Raw genomic sequence first — 18,699 nt, forward strand, 5'->3', positions numbered from 1 at the left:
CTTTACCAGTTTACACTGAGACACTTAATGGAAACTGAGGGTTGTTACTTAAGGCCATGGGGAGTGAAATGTTCCTTGTTTACCTTGCAAATTTTTGGAAACTAATTATTCCTTATATTATCAATATCTCATTTTGAATTTGGGGGATATTTTATCCATAGGGTAGAAACCTAAAAAAAACAACCCCCAAACCCCCATAACACACCTCCCTCACCCCTCCTCCCAACCCCAAAAAAGCCAAACCAGAACGAAAAAAAACCCACAAACAAAAAAAGCCAACAAACCCCAAGCAAGGCAAATATAAGCAGCTGAAGACTGTGGACAACATATTTGGGGTAAGTGGAAAGGGTAAATTTAGTGCTGATCTGGGAGGCTCATGCTCGGGGTATCAGTGGTCACTTCTTTAGCAGAACTCTGGTCAGGGCCTGAAGTGCCCGAGTGCTGCCCTTGGACACACACCATGTGCAGCTGGGACTGACCCGGAGGGCACCCTCAGTGCCTCCTCTTCAGGAGGTCTGGCAGGCTGAGCCCGGGGCAGGAGGTGCTCCAGACAGTGTCCCTGGGCCTGTCCCACGGTGACATGTGCAGCCAAGAGCCCTTAGCAGGGCAAGGATGGGATGGAGGAGGAGGGACTGGTGCAGAAGCTCCAAGTCCTCAGCTGGGCATGTCTCTTTGGGAATCTGGTGGGTACAGGGCTGAGAGACCCTCCTGGCTGCAGTGCAGCCCCTAAGCCTGAGGGAAGGGCAGGGAGACCCCAGGAGCATAGCTTCTCTCAGGATGAGGGATGGGGGCACCCTGGTGTGCTGAATCTCCAAAAGGGAGCAACTCTGGATCAAATATCCCATTTGCGTTGCTGACACTTAGAGAATAAACGGTGGTTAGCATAAAAACCTGGCAAAGACCCTTGTGCTGTGACAGAGCTCTGCATCGTGTAGCACCAGGCACCCTGTTTCCTGGAGAGACCTGAGCTCCACTGTCACAATGGAGACAACACTTCAGGCTCCATTCTTGGAGCAGGAGGGCTGCTAGGATATAAATTTTTTCTCTTTGCCTACAAAACAGGTAGGAGGAAATTGGTCTGATCTAGCAGCAGGAGCTGGTACTTTCTCGAGCTGAACAGCTCAGTGTGTGTGGAAGGGGGTCAGACAGACTTGTTTCACTGACTGGTAACAAAAAAAGAAAATGCTGATTTCCTTTTACACTCCATGACATGGGAGTTGTATTTTTCATCTGTTTGGTTTTTTCCCCTAATGCAAAGATGGACTCCCACAGCAAAGGTTGAAGCTGTGAGATAAGTGCATGCTGCTCTTCTCCTGTGAAATGAGTTGCTGAACTCAAAGTCTGGGGTGAGGAGATCCACAGTGTGCCCTTCTCATGAATTTTCTTTAGTCTAGAAAAGAACATTTGCCTTCCAGTGATGCATCTGTTTTGCTTTCCAAAGTTGACAGTGACGCTGATCGAATGTATTATTTGGTGCAGTTTAAGAGAAAGTGGAGCTTATTAATGATTATTAATCTCTTGACATCCACAGGTGCAGGTGGGTGGTAATTTGGTCTCCTCCAGTGCATGAATTATGCACAGATCTTTTAGAATTTGTAGGTAGACATTAAATTATTCTTCTGTTCCCAGATGAGATGAATGATAGAAACAAACATAAAAAACAAGAAACAAAAAACCGTGCCTCTGCTCCAAAGTGAAAAGTCAATACATATTCTCGTAATGGTTCCGGGGGTTATATGGTAGAGCTTTGGGTCATGGTAATCTGTCTAGTGAATTTGAGCAAAGGCAAGGAGTGGAGAAACACTTATGAAAAATATAAAGGAAAACTTAACAGGAATTAATGAACTCAGTGCTACTTGGAAGCTGGTCTGACATAGATATATATTCCTCCCGCAGACAGTTTCTTGGAGAGAGAGTCTATTTTAGAGGGAGGTGGTTAGGCATAAAGTATAGCATTAAGACTTCAGCCTTGGAGGCATGATTGATTTATTTGGAAATGATGAGTGATTATGTCCTAATGATGTTTTGAAAGACATGAAGTGCATTCCACTATGTGAGTGACCCTTGGCTTTAAATTCCAAGAGATGACAGTTCCTGGGCACGTCAGTGAAGGGACAGAGGGAAACTGGCACACTGTGCCACTGTAATCAGTGTGAAACTGTGTCATCTGTTTGATTTCAGTAGCCAATTCTCCAAGAAACCTGAGAAAGCTGTAACTAGGGGGTTGGTGGTTGGGAATAGATTAACAGAAATACTTTCATTGTTCTTTATAGAAGTAGTTTTGATATTTTTTATACTTCCTGGTCTTTTGCTGAGAACCTGGATCTGTTTTGCTCTGTGTCCATTTTTTGTGATTCATTCTTTCTGGTCTGTGATACCTGGGTAGTTTGGTTATCCACCGTTCAATTGCTGTGCCTCCTGCTAATACTGTGTTGTGGTGTTGTAAGAGAATCCACTTAGCTTAACAGCTCTGTGGCTGCTTCTCTATCCCACCTCATTTTCTGAAGGTGAAGATGCCAAATAAGCAATAGTCGTGATTCTTGGAGACCTCTGGGGGTGTGTTTGATCAGAAACATCCTTGAAGACATGGATTTTCCTTTCATAATAGTTGCTGAACACAGTATAAAAAAATCGGATGTACATCTTATAATTCCATCCCAATAGTGTGACAATCAGTGGCAAAAAGTTTGGGAAGTCTTTACTATTGGAAGTTATCTCTCTCCAACACAAAGAGATAGCATTAATGAATCAGCTTGCTGTAATACTGAGTCCTTTTAAAGTGTGAGGCTAAGAGCTTTTAAATTTAATTTATACCACAGGATCTGATTTCCAGCTACACAGATCTGTTGTGTCTTCACTTGCACTAATTGCAACAAAGATGTAATAGTCAATAGTGTAACTGGAAGTATTATCTATAAAGATATTTGCTGTTAGCTCACATCTCAAATTACTCTGCAACATAAGTGCTATATACAGATCTGAACATCACACTTTCTGAAAGAGAAAGATCAATCAGAGAGATCTGTGTAATAGTAGCCTTCAAATACCTAAAAGGATATTGCCATATAAAGGAATTTTACTTTTTTCCTTCATGTCCTTGGTGCACAGCATATACTGCAACACAGGAGGTTCAGGACTTTGGTAAAGCTTGCTAATTATAAAGGCAGCAAAGCCTCGGTGAAAGTGGCATACAGTGGCATAGCTGTGGAGTCCACATTAATGAAAGTTAAAAACAAGCCAGGAAGGAGTCTGCCTGGAATAGATATAATTAATAGGTGTTGTTATCTCTGCCTTGCTGACTTCAGTCCCTTCTTATAACACAAAATGATATTTCTTTCTTATATGTAATGTATTTTTCTCTTAAAACATTGTTAGTGGATTGTGTGTATTCAATTATAGTAATTTGTCAGTAAATTTCCCTTCCATTTTCTGTTATTAATAGTATTGTGCAGCTCTAATGTGTGAAGGCCATAATGCATATTGGGAGTTTTAGCAGGCTATAAAAGCCTGTAGGAATTCCTCATGCTAACAAGCCTACAGCCTGAATAATGACCAGGTGAAAAGTACGAGATGGAGTACAGTAATTTTTGCAGAAAGCCATGTTTTCCTTAAAAAGCTATGACCTGAAAGAAGTCTTTTGAGTCCAAGTATCAATTTGCTCTTTGAAGAACTTCAGTAAGGCTGGAGATGGCAATTTTTGCAGGGTTTCTTTCTGTTAAGGGATCTTAGCAAATTTAAGCTCGGAAATTATCTGTTGAGAGAGACGAGAGAAAGAAGAACAACAACACAGCCATATGGGCTTTGTTCTTACACATGGTTTGACTCTGTGGGGGACATCATTCTCCAGCCTGTCAAAGCTCAGCATACAGCGAAAAGTTCTGATGTAATGGATTTTCTTTTTATGAGCAGTCAATTTGTCTGGAGCCCAGGCCTTTAAACTTGGCTGACAGGAAAATTCTCTACTGAGAATTGACTGGCAGACAAACAACATTGGAATTCTAAGTATTTCTTATATCTCTGAAGAATTTGGGTTTCCTTTATAATACCTTAATTATAAAAGCTATGCTTTTAGGATTGCTCTTAATTGAATACACTTGTTTACTTTCTTCCTGCCATGTGAGTTTCCCAACTCCAGCCAACTCTGTCTAGCCAGAGGTGTTCCCTGCAGACTGAAAATCATTTAGATGGTTTATTTTATTGTATGCCTAATTCTTTGTACTCCAATCACCTGATTGACCTGAATCTGTCCAATGGATATATCAAATGTAGTTGGATTCAGTGGTCTTTATGGGTCTCTCCCAACCTGAGATATTCTATGATTCCACTGTTTGTACAGAAAGGTCAATAACAAGGATGACACTTAAAAACTGAGCTCCCAGCTACCACCCTTAAAAGTTCTTTCACTGCTTGAGATTCCAGCTCAGAAAGATGTAGGTGAAAATTAAGACAACTTTTAGCAGGAACTATATGTCTAATTTGCAAGTTCTTACAGCGCTGCTGAAACAGCACTTACAGGAGGGTAAAGAAATGCTGCCTGCACTAGAGACAAGCTATGCAGCTAGAATCAAATGCTCATGATGTCTTCTCCTGGCACAGCTTCCTCTGTGCTGGCACAAATGTCTGATGAACAAATGCCTCTGATCCCAGGGGGGAAATTTCTATCCCATCTGGTGCAGCTCCACATCCTTAACTGTCAAACAGGGGAGTAAAGGTTGCTTAGCATGAATGACTTCGCTCATGGAGCTTTCTTGTTACTCAGTTTGTTTGTCATGCTGCATCTTCAGCAGCCTCTGAAACGTTTTTACAAAGTCCTCTGTGGAGGAAGGAAAAAGTGTGGCTTTGAACAAATGTCTTAAGATGGAGAGTCATGTCTGTTTCTTCTTTTGATCCCACTACCTGGCCAGTTTAGAGGTTGTAATGCAGTTCTGATGGATGCACTGCTTTACCTCCATCTTAGCAGGGGAAATGAAATAGTAGCTTTGTCTACTCATCAATACATTGCTGATAAAAGAAGTATTTGTCTTTCATGATTGGGCATGCATACTGAAACCCTGGCTGAAAGCCTTTTGTTCCTACTTTAAACATGGTGAAGGGAACAGACAATGGAAAAAATAAAACAGGTTTGATTGCAGTAGAGTTGTTTGTTTTTATTGCTTTGATTTTTTACACAAATTGACCAAAATGGAAATGAAGACTGTTGTTTTCTAGTGGGGTTGGTAAACATTCAGTAAGTTTTTTGAAGTTTCAGATTTTATGTAGTGAATGTGCACAGGAGCCTTGGAACTGGTCATTCTTGTGTGATATATATCCTCTCCAATTCCACAATGAAAAATTGTAATAAAAGAACACAAAGATCTGTAATTCAGTGCTGCTTCAGAGACTTTTCCTTTTGCTCTGAACAGATACTAATTGTAGAGATTTGACAGCTCTTGGGTATTCATCACATGTACTTGCCCTTACTTTAGATGTTTAATTTAGTTGCAAAATAATTCTTCTTGAATTTGTAATTGTAATAATTGCCATTAATAACCTGGCAAGGTAGTTGGCCTTTGGCATTACATCAGGGGAAAACTGATAGTAAGATAGCTCTTGTCTGAAGATTTAGAGAGCTAGAGAACATCAGGGGGTCGGGGGCAGATGGAGGGGTGTTGAGGGAAGAGAATACCAGAAACAAGGCATCATGACAGGCATCTTGGGGTTTGCAATTGGGATTTATGCAACAGGCTTATGCAATTTGGCTGTACTTCTTTGTAGAGGAAGAAGACAAGGTGTCAAATGCAAAAGAAATAACAGGGAGGATGAGGAAGGTGAAGGCAGGAGAGCGTGAAATGACAGGCAGTTGGGAATATTTTGGAAGTAGAACAAAGCCCTGTGCTGAGAGCTGTATCAGTGGTGGCTCATGCAACAGCAAAGCAAAAAGTATTTTTCCACGGGTAGGCTGCCCATCTCAGTAGATGAATAACTCATCCACACTGAGGTGGGATGATCCTACTAGTGGAAGGGGTGGGCTTCTCAAAGCAGTACGTGTAAGAACAGCTGTCTCCCTTTCACTGATGGTCTGCTCCTGGTGCAGTGGCAGGGAAAGCAGTGGTGACCTTGCTCCGAGGGTGCAGGAGGAGCAGGGCTGCCCAAGTGTGAGGGGAGTGCTGACCTGGCGACAGCAGTGGGCTCTATCAGGAACCCCAAGGTGATGCCCAGGGAGCCTGGCTGGGACAGCAGGGCACCAGGGGCTTGGCCAAGCCAAAAGGGTGTCCTTGGGCCTGAAGATAGAGGTGGGCTGGAGGGAGCGGGGAGCCAGGGTAGGGAGAAAAGGCAGGTGGTCACAGAAATTAATGCTTGTCATTACCACTCAGACTCAGGATTGCCCCTCCCCTGTGTCGGGAAAAATTAAAAGGTGGTCAGTCTTTTAGTGGTAAATGTGACCAACAGCTACCTAGTACGTTGTCTTCCATTTTTCTGAGGATAGCTCTTCCTCTGCTTTTCACCTGATGGTGACTAATACCCAAGTGATTTCAAGAAGCCAACTCCAGGACATAGTTATGAATAAAAAAGTACAAGGAGAGGTGTGTGCCAAAGATTGATGCTGCTGTGCCAGACAGCTGCTGCTGCAGTCGTGGCTGGGTGTGAGGGCAGCTGAGGCAGAGAGACTGAAGCTATAGGTCAGGGGGTCTCTGGAGCTCTCAGGAGCTGCATGCTCATCCTTATGTCCCTGCCAGTCTACAGCCTTCTCGGGCATGGGCTGACTGTCACAACCTTGAATCAGTAGGTACTGTTTTGGGACCGGCTTGGGACATGTGTGTTGTGATTTTGTTTTAAACAAGGATGACAACTGATCCCCATTCCTGCCCTTCTTGCTTACCTTGTGTGATGGTTATCACAGTAGACTGAATATAGAGAGGAGAGACATAAGGGTCTATAAGTTAAGCCCTATCTGCAGTTAAGCCCTCCCATGCCCTCACCAGTGCTGTGAGTCCTGTGGCCACCAGAGGCTGCAGAGGCTGCCTGGCACCTTGTCAGCACCTGGCAGCAGAACACCCTCACACCCCTGACTCTGGCCTCTAAAATTATGTCCAGACTGATGCAGCCAGTGGTTAATCAGGACACAGAGAGCCCTGGTCTAGCCAGCGGCCTGCCCAAAGCAATTTCCTTCACTTTGTTAGAAAGGAGAAGCATCTTTCCTCACTTCTCAGCGGAATTGGAAAAGTACAGTATGTAATTTTTCTACTGCCTGCGAGCAGAATTTGAATTCTTCTCTATTCTTTAAAATAAGAGTTTGCATCTCATTCATTGAAGTTAAAACGTTCCTTATTCACTCAATGAGGAAAAAATTTCAACTCTGCCTATCCCAAGCTGTCAAAGCATACAAGAGCAGCAAACAGATTGTGGGTACCATTAGAAAGCATTAGCGTCTAATTACTTCAAAATGGACCACAAGGGAGGATGAAAGTTATCTATTCTTGGTGCTGCTGTTGTTTCATTTGTCGATAAGCACATCAGTCTTTGGCACTCATTTTGGCTGTGAAGGGGTATGATTGACTAATAAATGTGTGTTCCTTTGTAGTCAAGTTGCAGAAGGTTGGAATATTTTTGTAGCAAAATCTTACTGGAGAATCTCAGAAACATTTTTTTCCCTTAGCAACATAAGTGGAATAAAAATATATTTCTATACTCCTCATTTTCAATACCTGGGCTGCTAAAGCAGCTGTGTATCTTTTTTTCATTTGCAGCACAGTCATTTGAATATGTGACCTCCAATTTCTGTACAGAAGTTGTAGCTTAAAGGGCAAGACCAGACTATGTACAGAGCGAGCAGAAATGATTCACTGGCTTTTAAATGCAAACTGATGGCCTTCATGTGGCTGTTGAGTCTGTGAACAATGGAAAGTCAATGGGTTTGGTTTGAAAAAGGATGCAATACCTTGATAAAACACAGCAATGTGTCACCCTGTGATGTTCTGGAACACAGTAAGTGTTTAATATGATTTTCTTCCACGTGAACAAACACTGTCAATTTGCTCTTGGACACTTATAATTTGCTCCTACATAATTTCTCTTTCCTTGCTTCTACCCCACTCTTTATATGTCAGGCATTGCTTGATGAAAAGAGGTGCTTATTGGAAAAAAAAAGTCTGATCAGGAATGTAAACCCTTAGAAAATAAGATTCAATGCTGTGGAAGAAAGTTTGCAGCAGCTCAGGGCAATGGCCTGTGTAATTGCCAGGTCAATCAAGCCATGAAGCGGAGGGCAAAGGCTTTGATTTCTACTCCTCCCATTCGCAAGTACACGCTGGGCTGTCATTGCCTTCAGCTCCTACCCTTAAAATCTCTCAAACTGCCTTTCTGCTGGTGATTCATACTGGGAAATAAACTTGCAATAAGAGCATTAGTATATATTTTGAAATCGCATTCATTAAGCTATTCTTCAGAAAAAGAAACAAAATTTTCTCTGCTGGACATCTGACAAGAGACAACTTGTGTGACTTTGTAGGCTTTGATATTTAATTATTAGAAGAGGTACATTTTGTTTTCTTTTCATTGGGTTTTTCCTCACTGAGACAGTCAATGTTATCAGTTGATTTCTCTAGGTTATCAAACACATGTTGAGATAGAGGGCAGGTTTTGAAGCAAATCTACATATAAAATGTGCTGCAAGTGTCTGATCTTTGACAGTCAAACAAACTTAGCTTACAGGATCTATCTTCACCTGTAGACTGACTCCTTTCATTTTGTTTGTTTCTTTTTTTTGTTGTTGTTGTGAAAGCAAAACATGATAAGTTGGTCAGTGATCCAAAACTAGCTCAACTCAGCAGAAAAAGACAGTAACTACTGCTTGACTCCTGTGATCTATTTTAGCCCCAGCTGAGTTTTTAAAGAGTGATGTGAAAAGCCTTTAACACAGTTGTGTTTTGTTGTACTAAATCACCTTCTGAGCAATCTCACAGAGTGGACAAAGACATAGTGACCAGTGACGTAAACCTACTCGTCACATTGATGACAGCTTGTTGCCCCAGACTTGGGAAGGGTTAGAGTTACAAATCTGTTTGATTCACTTTCTGAAAAGAAATTAAAGAGTTTGGCAGTCAGCCTAGGACCTTACTGAACAATCTGAGAGAAAAAAGTTACTTTCTTTTGCTACTTTCTCAAGGGATGAGGTGGAGTCAGTGCGGTTCAAATGAGCTTTGGAAGCAGTAGGTGTCTATTGTTTGGACCAGAGTCACTGGACTAAGGCAGGCAGCCTGCAACAGGGCTGCCTCAGGGATATGATTTTACCCATTAAACAAATTCACACAGAGAAAGGTTAAGGTTGGAAAGTTCTTCTGGAGACCATTTAGTCCCCTCCCCTGCTCAGGCAGGGTCAGCTAGAGAAGGTTGTCCAGGACTGGGACTCCAAGGAGGGAGACTCCACAACTCCTCTGGGCAACATGTTCCAGTGTTTGACTCACTGTAAAGCAATTTTATTTTTTCTGTTCAAGTGTAATCTCCTGTATTCCAGTTTGCACTCACTGCCTCCTGTTGACAAATACTGACAAAGTTCTTCCATATTTGGACACATCTGCTGAGATTAATTTTCCTTTTTAGGTCCTAACTTTTAATTTTCTTTTTCTTCTTTCACTGTTAGCCATTTATTCGATTTCTGGGTTTGCTGATTCCACTCAGTTTTTGAGGCTGCAGTCTTGTAACTTCAAAATTCTTTTGTTTTGCTGGGAAATTGTTGTCCTGTGAGGTGAAGGCCATAGGGTAACAGAAACTGTAAAATATACTTTTTCCATGTACAAGCAGCAGAACATGAAGGTCTGGAGGCTGCAAATAAGTAGTATGTAAAAAATAGCTGTCTTGATTATACTTATCAAAGCTGCTGCTTTGCCAACGTGTTGATCCTTGCCCCATTTTTTTTCCTTTAGAATGTGTCTCTCAGTCCCTCCTATGGTTTACTCTTTGGGTATGACCATCCAGTGTTTTTCCTCAGACTAGAGAAGATTTTTATTCTCACTAACACTGTGGGGTGCACCTTTAAAATTTTCTATGTAACTATGTATATTTTCAGAAGACTTCTAACAGCGCATAGATCGTCTTGAAGACTGAAAATTCGAGAAAACTTACCCTCATGAAAAAAAAAAAAGGTCAGTTTAAAAAAGGTACCCAGAAAAATCATATTTTTCCTCTTGAGTGCTTTTGGAAAATAGTTGTCATTTCTTGGAAGGGGTTAAAAAAAAATCAATATTTTTTTTATTTTTAAATTTCATCAGAGTGTTTCCTCTATGTGATAAATTTTTCTAGAGAAGCAGGAACAGATTCAACCCCTATTCTAGGATTTACCTCAGATTTCATGAATATAAAACTATATATTGATTTTTCTAAAAGCAATTACCATAGCAGAAGCCAGAAGGATTGCTGTCTTGACTTTGCATCCTTTAAAATCCTAATTACAAATTTGATCTGCCACTCCATTTGAATTTTAAAAAAATATTAACCACTTAGCTTGGAACTACATTTGTGTTTTCTAAAAATGTTGTTTCCTTTTGCAGAAAAATAGCAATATCTTTTTTTTTTTTTTGGTGGTTTAACTAATATTTCCCCATCTGTGCTTTGCTTCTGCACTCTCTTTGTGGGAAAACTGAAGTCACAACCAGAATGCCTGGCAACAGAAGCAATGGACTTGATATTTATATTAGAACTGTAACACATGGACATCTGTTGTCTCTACCCTTTAAAAGATATTGCTTCCAAGGACTAATATTTGGTTTTTTCAACTGTGGGCTGCTGATGAGAGGTAAGGTTGATGGGAGCCTTTAAAGAGACTCCACTGTAGCCCACGGTCCCTGCCCAACAGATGCCCCGGGGCAGATGGATGGATGGACAGACAGAAGTGTCTTTTACCAGCCTGGGTGCTGAGGCAGTGCTGGGTTGGCCTCCTTGAAGTGCTGAGGCAGAGCTGAGTGACCCTGAGCCCTCTTTCAAGTTTGCTGCTGATTTGCTGAGAGATCACTTCCTTCTGCCTCTGTTTTCTTACACATAAAATAAGAATGTTGAAACCAGTCTCATTTGATCAAATATTTTGAGTTCTACTGAAGGAAATGTACTGGTCTTAGAGGTCTTCCTCAGTAAGACATGCACCTATAAAAAAGAGAGGGCCAAAGAAATTTCAGTACTGCAGAACAACAGTGACAGGAAGGATGCATTCAGTAAGAGATTAGTATTCACCCTTAACATGTGTGTCTAATAATTATTTTTCTCCTGATTTATAGTGAGATTTTTGTGGCAATCAGCTTTCTGTTCTAAAGCAGTTTTGAATGAACAGGTGGGCTGGCATGTCTGCACTTTGCCTTTTCCTTTGGGAGCTTAATCCCTGTTATCCCAAAATGTCTGTACGCTGTGTTGGCAGTCTCATAGGAACTCAGTCTTCCTGATGGTGGGTTCAACCCCTAAACACACATATTCATACAGCAGTTGAATTCCAGAGTGTTGAAGATGTGGATGTTGCACTGTTTATTATCTTCCTTCTGGAAGGTATTTTTAAGGCTTGAACCCTGAACTGTGATAATAAAAATGCCTAACAGGGGATGCCAGGATGAGATGGAAATACCTATTCCTGGCTACAACCGAAACTGTGTAGCCTGCCCTTAGAGCAAATGCAGCAGAGATAAGCCTGTTCTCTTGCTAAAGAAGTGTTGGATAGTCTGCATACCTACTCCTGCATTATTACTAGGAGGTAACAGGCTTAATTACCCAGATGAAAAGCAAAAGCACCCTGTGCACAGACCTTTTCAGGAGGCGGAGCCAGGCTGCACCCAAACACCTTTCTGCCCTGCCTCAGGCTGCAGATTGGTTTTGGCTTTGGGAAGTTTCTTTGTGGCATTTCTGTTTAGGTAAGAACATTTTTAAGTGGTAGGCTGAGGGGTAAACTGTAGCACGGGGAAGATGGGAAGAATGTGTCACCCCGTTTTCTTCCCACAATTATTTTATTTAATTTTCAAACGCCATCTAAGACAACATTAGGGACTGTGATGACCAAATATTTGTCTAGTTAGCTTGTACTGCCTGTATTTCTTCTCTCCTAGCTACAGCACTGTACATTTCCACCATCTCTGCAGTACTTCCTGCTTAGAAATGAGAAGCTGTCAGTCTTGAATGAGCTCTATGTTAATGCACTGGGTATGGGGATGAAGGAAGGCAAAATTATTTCTATGCAGTGAGAGGTGGGAAAGTTACACTGTTCTTGTATTGAGAGGCTTGCTTGCAGTGCTCAGGCAACAATACAAACAGCAGTAGGAAAGAAAAATTCTGCATGAAAAGTGAGACAGGGCATTTCACAAAGGCTATGATTCAATGATAACCTCGACCTGAAATGTTTGGGAACTGACTCATGGATCTATAACTCTTAAATCACTGAACAAACCAACACCAAATAAAAGAGTTAGAGGTGCAGACTTCTCTGTGAGAAGTTTGTAAAATCCTTGATGTGCTGCTTTTCACCTTGGAAAATCTTTCTCTCCTCCCCTGTACACACCTATGCCAGCTGGTAATTGCCTGAGCTGGAGGTGTGCCCAGCACCTTACAGTCCTTCATCTGGTTCAGAGGTTATTGAACCTGGAGTGTCCTAGAAATTAGAGCAGACAATGCAACAAAGCACTGGGGTAACAAAACTGTCCTTTCTTTGGTGAATAATACTTGTGGCATTTCAATTGCATTGTATGGGTTAAAATAATCAACATGGAAACAGCAGTTTATTTCAACACCAGCAAAACTAACTTACTTGTCTTAACTCATTGGGGTTTTTAAAGACAAAGGTGCAATCCTTCTAATTAGGGGGAAAATATTTTTCGTTAAGTTAACAACCAGTCTGAGAAATCAATTATTTGTGTATCCCTATTTCATATCATCATTGCAGTTGGTGCCAAGCTGTTTTAGTTCAATGTCATTAGCACAAATTGTAATCTTAGCCATATTAGTTTGGAGTTTGCTGATCTTTAAGCCTCTTTTGTAATTGGCAAAATTCTGAGGAAAAAGCCTGTGACAGAAGCTTGCAATAAATATAATTGGTTGCAGACAGCTAAACAAATCTCTGCTTAAAACAGGTAAAGCTTGTGGTAGTAAATAAATGTGAAATGGTGAGTGGGAACTGTGGATTGGCTAGTTCAGCAGCTGAATAGTTTAATGAAACAGTTGATTTAGAACAGTTGATTTAGAAGTCCACAAGGATTGGACTAAAACTCTTGTAGTAAATTTGAATCATGCATTGATGGCCTTGGTGAAATTAGTTTTTTTTGCTTTGTAGGATTACATATCTGATGAACAAAAAAAGATTGAATTGTTATGGTTTGCTTGGGTTTCTCTGAGACATTTGATATCTGATTTTTGGGTTTAGACAAAACTCCAAAACAAAAATACCCTACTTAGATAATGCAAGGTGTTATGAGAAAATGGATAAGTTCAGAACTGGTCTGAACTGGTATGCTTGCTGGCATACCTCAACATAGTTGTTGATGAGAGGTTGTTGGTGAGTTTCTAGCAATGGATGTTTCCTGATTCAGCATTGCTGAATGTTTCTGCCATTTTGCCAATGATTTGAAACCTGAGGCAATATATACCTTGCAAATCACTGAGCAACAAACATTAAATATGAGGCTTCTGAGGCACTAATGAAGACTGTCTACTTGTACGACTGTTTTGGTGATGTGCCTCTTGATTTAGCCAACAGTAGGGTAATAAGTGTATGTAGGAACTGAGGGCAAGGGTCTGTTTAACAGCTGGGAAGCAGTAGGCTAGAATAAGATAAGAGGTAGCTTGGGAAGTCCTGTCTTTAGCTGGAGCTCTGAGGGAATGCCTGGGGCAACTAGAGGCCAGCAGGATTTTGAAAATGAGAAACACTTGGTTTACAAATAATGTGCCTGCTTTGCGGTAAGAATTCCTTATGTATCTTGCTTGTGAAATTCAAGAACTCTTGTGAAATTCAGGAACTCTGCTCTCTTCATCTCCAATGCTGCTGCAAATGCCTAAGCTGAAGGAAAATTTGTACATTTCTGCAAGTACCGGACTTTGTAGGCGACCCAGAGATAAAAGCAAAGATGATGCATCTTCATTCAAAAAGGTGTGATAAGTTTGGGGATTTTTCATTGCTGTCTTCCTTTCCTTCCAGTGATTAGAGACAAACATTTCATGGAATAGGCTGATGATTGGTGGTCGGAAGGAGGTCAAGCAAATCTAAGACTCTTTCTTTTGAGAAGCAGATTTCTAGCCACTAGAACACCTCCTTGAAGTTGCAGCTGCACACCTTTCTATCTCTTTATTTCAGCACCTGGTGTAGTTAGGTTATTTTAGTGAATCACTTGCTAATTTTCTACAGTGTAATTGCTTGATAGAAAATATTTTTAGAGAAGCTTGTGAGTGCAGCTTAGGACCAGTCTGTTCCTGCGGCACATGAAATACATCCTAATCCATTAAGGTCAGATGAACTGGACACTTACTCACAGGGGCAGGGTCTGCAGCCAAAAGAGTTTATACCGATTAAATGCTTTTTTAGAACTCTTTGCATGAATTTCTAACCTTTAAATAAGTCACCCCTTGGGAGATCACTGATGACACAGCCACTTGTCTCAAAATTCAGCCGCTTGATCTTTATTGAACTTGATGAGCAAACATTTAAATGATAATTGAGACACTAATTAAATGCAGTGCCTGTTCTCGTGGTTGAGAATTGAAAGGAAAGACTAAATTATTTAATGACAATTTGGGGTATTACAGGTCCAGATCTTTAGCAGACTTGGAAGAAAGAAGGGTTTGTTCAGATGTTTGAACTGTCTGCTGCTGCTGCCTAGTGCTCAGAACATCACAGTTGATCCCCTGGCATCACAAAAGCATCAACTAGGAGCCCAGTCACCACAGTTTGCTACTGAGTGCCAGGACACTATATTTGCTCTGGTGAGCAAAATCGAACCTTGGTTTTGTTTTGCCCTTTCTTGTCATTTTTATTGTGCAATCTTGACACTATTATCTATGTCTGCATTTGTAAGTTCACATACCTTTTTAAAACACGAACTGGCTCCTGACTGCAATCGAATTGTTTAATTTTGTATTTCAAATTATTCTGTATTTCCTTAATATCAATTAGTTGCTTCTTCCTGCATTTCCCTGCCCTTTATCGCTGTTCATGTACATCCCTACATTTCTGCTCTTTTTCCCTATAGAAATACTTATGGCATCTGTTAAGGTGTGAGGTTATTAGATCTAGCCAAAATGTCTCAGGCTCTTTAGTAAGTCACATATTACTGTATTCACAAATTACTTCAGGTGACTATTCCTCCCAGTGCAGTCGCGTATCACTGCTACCCTGTCTGTCCAGGAAGCAGAAAAGTGAAACTCGTGCTTGGCACTTCCATAGGGATCTCTGAGGTAGGTAAAAATTTCATCATTGCCAGTGATTTGTGCCCTGTGCAGAACAGATTTGTTCAACAGGCCTGACAATACTTATGAGCTTGGTACAGCGCCAGTTTTGCTTCCTCCTTTCCTATCCTTTCCGTACCAACAGTGTGCAGCAGACCAATTTCCTTCACTGGGGGGAGTCAGGAACTGCTATGGGAACAGATGCTAGGGAAGCAGATGGGGCAAGAGTTGGTTTGGAGCAATGACAACTCCGTAACCTTTCAGCGTCAGCCTGAGATTGCAACTTTCCCTGTATTCCCTAGCAGAAGGCAAGTCCAGGCACAGGAGAAAGCACAGGCTTAGCCCTGCTCTCAAGCAGTGGTAGGTGGCAGCTGGGCTTATTGAGCACAGTATGCTGGCCCTGAAAAGGCAAATCCTGCTGGAGCAGGGCTTTTCCTGTGTTAGAAAGGAAGCACTTCAGGCTTTTTGAAGAGTTTGGCCTCGCAGGGCCTACCAGCCCAGCAGCAGTATGAACTCTTGTCTTACATGTGCTGAAACAGAGGCTCTTTGTGAACTGATCAAAAGTTGCTTCTCTGGTAAGGGACATTGACTCCCACACCGTTCTGTAAGACTGAGCGACAAGTGTGTGTCCCTGGCCACCCAGAAGGCCCAGGGCAGAGCAAGGTGTGACATAAAGATGCGCAGCCTCCCAGCCACGCAGCTGACACGGAGCTCCCCGTGTGGAGCACAGCTGGGCTCTCCTCCATTTCCACAGGGGCAAAGTCAGGGGTTTTGTTCCTCTTTGTCTTTTGTTAAGGGGCAAGGGGGTGTTTGGTGTTTGTGTTTGCACATTTTGGAGGGGAAAAAAACCCCAAACAACAACAATATGGTTCTCCACCGTGATTTATTTGGATGTTTCATAGTATAGTGGAGAACTTCAAAATTCTAAGGACATAAGTCTTCAGTAGCTGAATTAAATTTGCTCTTTCAGCTAGGTAACACCCCGTTTAAATGTTCTCAATTGAAAATCAGGATTTAAAACATGTAATGAGGCTGCAGGGAGTTCCTTCTTTCAAAGTATGTATCCCAGATAACCCAGGTGGTCTCTTCAGGATGCGTTACAAAATATTAACTATGGCAAACTATGGGGTTAAGGCCAAACAAGTGCTTTTTGGGTCACACATTAATTCTTTCTGGTGATTGATAAACAAGAAGATTGTTAAGATTAAGAGGTACCCTTCCTTCAGACCTGGCCAACTGACCATCAAAATAATTTATATTTTTTCAGCCTGAGCTTTACCTTGAAATATGTTTTAGTTAATGGAATTTCCTCTTCTGAAGCTGAATGACTGTTAACACAGAATCTGACTCAAAAGCTGCCTTCCTATGCATAATTTATTTATCAGGGAGCCAATGATAACATATTAGCATGTACCTGAAGATGCTTGGTGCCATTGTGATGAGAGGCCTTAAGAGCAATGGCATAGATGTGATGGGACTGGAAATAAAATGAATGTAATTGTACATTTATTGCATTTGTTCACAGAGCTCCCAAAAATTTTCTTTATTAAGTGACTGTCACTTGAGAAGCAATAGAAGAGCAAAAATAAATGACTTTGTACAGCACATCTTGGTTTGCTGTATTACTCTTCAACGTAAGATTTCACCTTGTGTCTCAGGACAACATGAATCATAGTGAAGGGAAGCTGACAGCTTCCTAATACTCTTTTTGCATGAGCCTGTCTATCCCTTTTCCGTCCATTCATCCAAAACCCAAAATTAAACTAAACAAAAACCCAATGTGGTACTTGGCTGAAATACTTTTCTGTATATGTACATAGACCTAAATCAGAGACTTTTCATAAAGTACTGTGTGTTGGGTAACTTGGAATAAAAACACTGTTCAGCTGATGGCTCATGCTGGTGGTACCTGTCATGTGTGTCAAACGTCAGGTTTTTCATGGTGCTAAGTGGAAGGTGAATGCCAAGTGGGCCTGTGTGTGTTACCAGCTGTCAGGCTGAACTTGAGAAGCATGATTAAGGTATCTCCCTGCAGGAAGCTGTTCTGTCAGCTGGATCACAGTGTGGAGATGCTGTGATTTTCTGTGGTGGACAAAGGCCAGGTTCCTCTGAGGAGATGTGGTCAGAGTAGAGCTTTGCAGTCTGCTGCAGTGGTTGAGGTTCCTAATATGACACTTGTCACCAGCCAACTGCACATTCTCCAAGATGGGAGAGTAGTTCTGAGAGTTAGTGCAATATTAGCACAGTATTAAAATATATGTCACTGTCACACATTGGGCACTGTAGATTTACAGCTTAAAAAAAAATCAGTATCTATTGCTTGAGAAGACTGATATCAGCTGATAAAGCTGATTTGTGTCATTATGAGAAGTCCAGTCTCATCCAGAAAATTGTGGAGGAGCAGGGATGGGTCAGCAGTTGGCAGTTTGGAGAAGGATGTCACAACCTATGAATATGTTTTCTTACATCATGAGTGCTAGGAGACAAAGATGAAAACCAGCTGATAGGATACAGGCAACCATTACAGAGGAAATACTGGATGTCAGAAGAGGAACAGGAAGCAATGCCAAGGTCCAGAACACCTTTGGGTGCTGCAACCACCTGAAACCTCCTGAAATCACTCACCACCACTCAAACCACTTTTAATAAACAGGTAACTAAAATTCAAGCACTTCCTTTATAAAGCCTTTTGGTTTCAGGAAAGTGAATCACTGTCTGACAGTTCAGTGGGAGGTTATTCATCCAGGATTGCTTCACTCCTTCGTGGAGATGCTTGGTGAGCAGCTCTGCGCACTGGCAGGCTGCTTCAGCCAGGCATGTACTCCTACAAGTGCCACCTGCTCTGTTATAATCCTTGCCTCGCTGAAGTCGCCAGCATCTTTCTGCTTGATCTGCAGGGTAGCTCCCTCGTGTTGAACTTGGCTGCTCTTTTAGGAGAGTAACAGTTTGAGGAGCTGTTTGGCTCAGTAGCACTTGGCAACCTCGGGAAGCGAATGCATTCAGCTGGGCAGTGGGCACACGTACGTACGTTCGAGGGGGGCTGCTGTGTGCCCCATCCTGCAGTGTTAGTTCACAGCGTGCCTGTGCCTCGGAGGCACTCGCTGTGCAGCTGACACAGCCCTCAGGCATCAGGCAGCTGGGGAAATTGCCACAGAAGCTTTAGCAAGAAAGCACATAATAGCCAAAGTCGAAGGGTGAATTGAGATACAGTGGGGGAGGCAGCTATTATGTTCTAGCTCTCTTTAAAAAACATTCTGAGACGTGTAAGGTATTGTGTTGTGTTTGTTGCTGGATTTAAGACTGCTGACTGCCAGGCAG

General features: G+C 41.8%; 1 protein-coding gene and 1 long non-coding RNA gene across 5 annotated transcripts in view; both read left to right on the forward strand.

Moving 5' to 3' along the window:
* Window positions 1-18,699, forward strand: part of NECTIN3 (nectin cell adhesion molecule 3) — a 120,324-nt gene that overhangs the window by 87,281 nt on the left and 14,344 nt on the right. The window lies entirely within an intron of this gene.
* On the forward strand, window positions 737-18,029 carry LOC116781935. 2 transcript variants are annotated; one of them, XR_004355030.1, is made up of 6 exons: window positions 737-1,166; window positions 1,259-1,346; window positions 10,046-10,121; window positions 14,743-14,919; window positions 15,289-15,390; window positions 17,856-18,029. It is a non-coding gene; the product is annotated as an uncharacterized LOC116781935 (long non-coding RNA). The 2 variants fall into 2 exon arrangements; XR_004355031.1 differs by having other exon boundaries at window positions 17,862-18,029.

The sequence above is a fragment of the Chiroxiphia lanceolata genome, chromosome 2 (genome assembly GCF_009829145.1).
Source record: "Chiroxiphia lanceolata isolate bChiLan1 chromosome 2, bChiLan1.pri, whole genome shotgun sequence".
Lineage (NCBI taxonomy): Eukaryota > Metazoa > Chordata > Aves > Passeriformes > Pipridae > Chiroxiphia > Chiroxiphia lanceolata.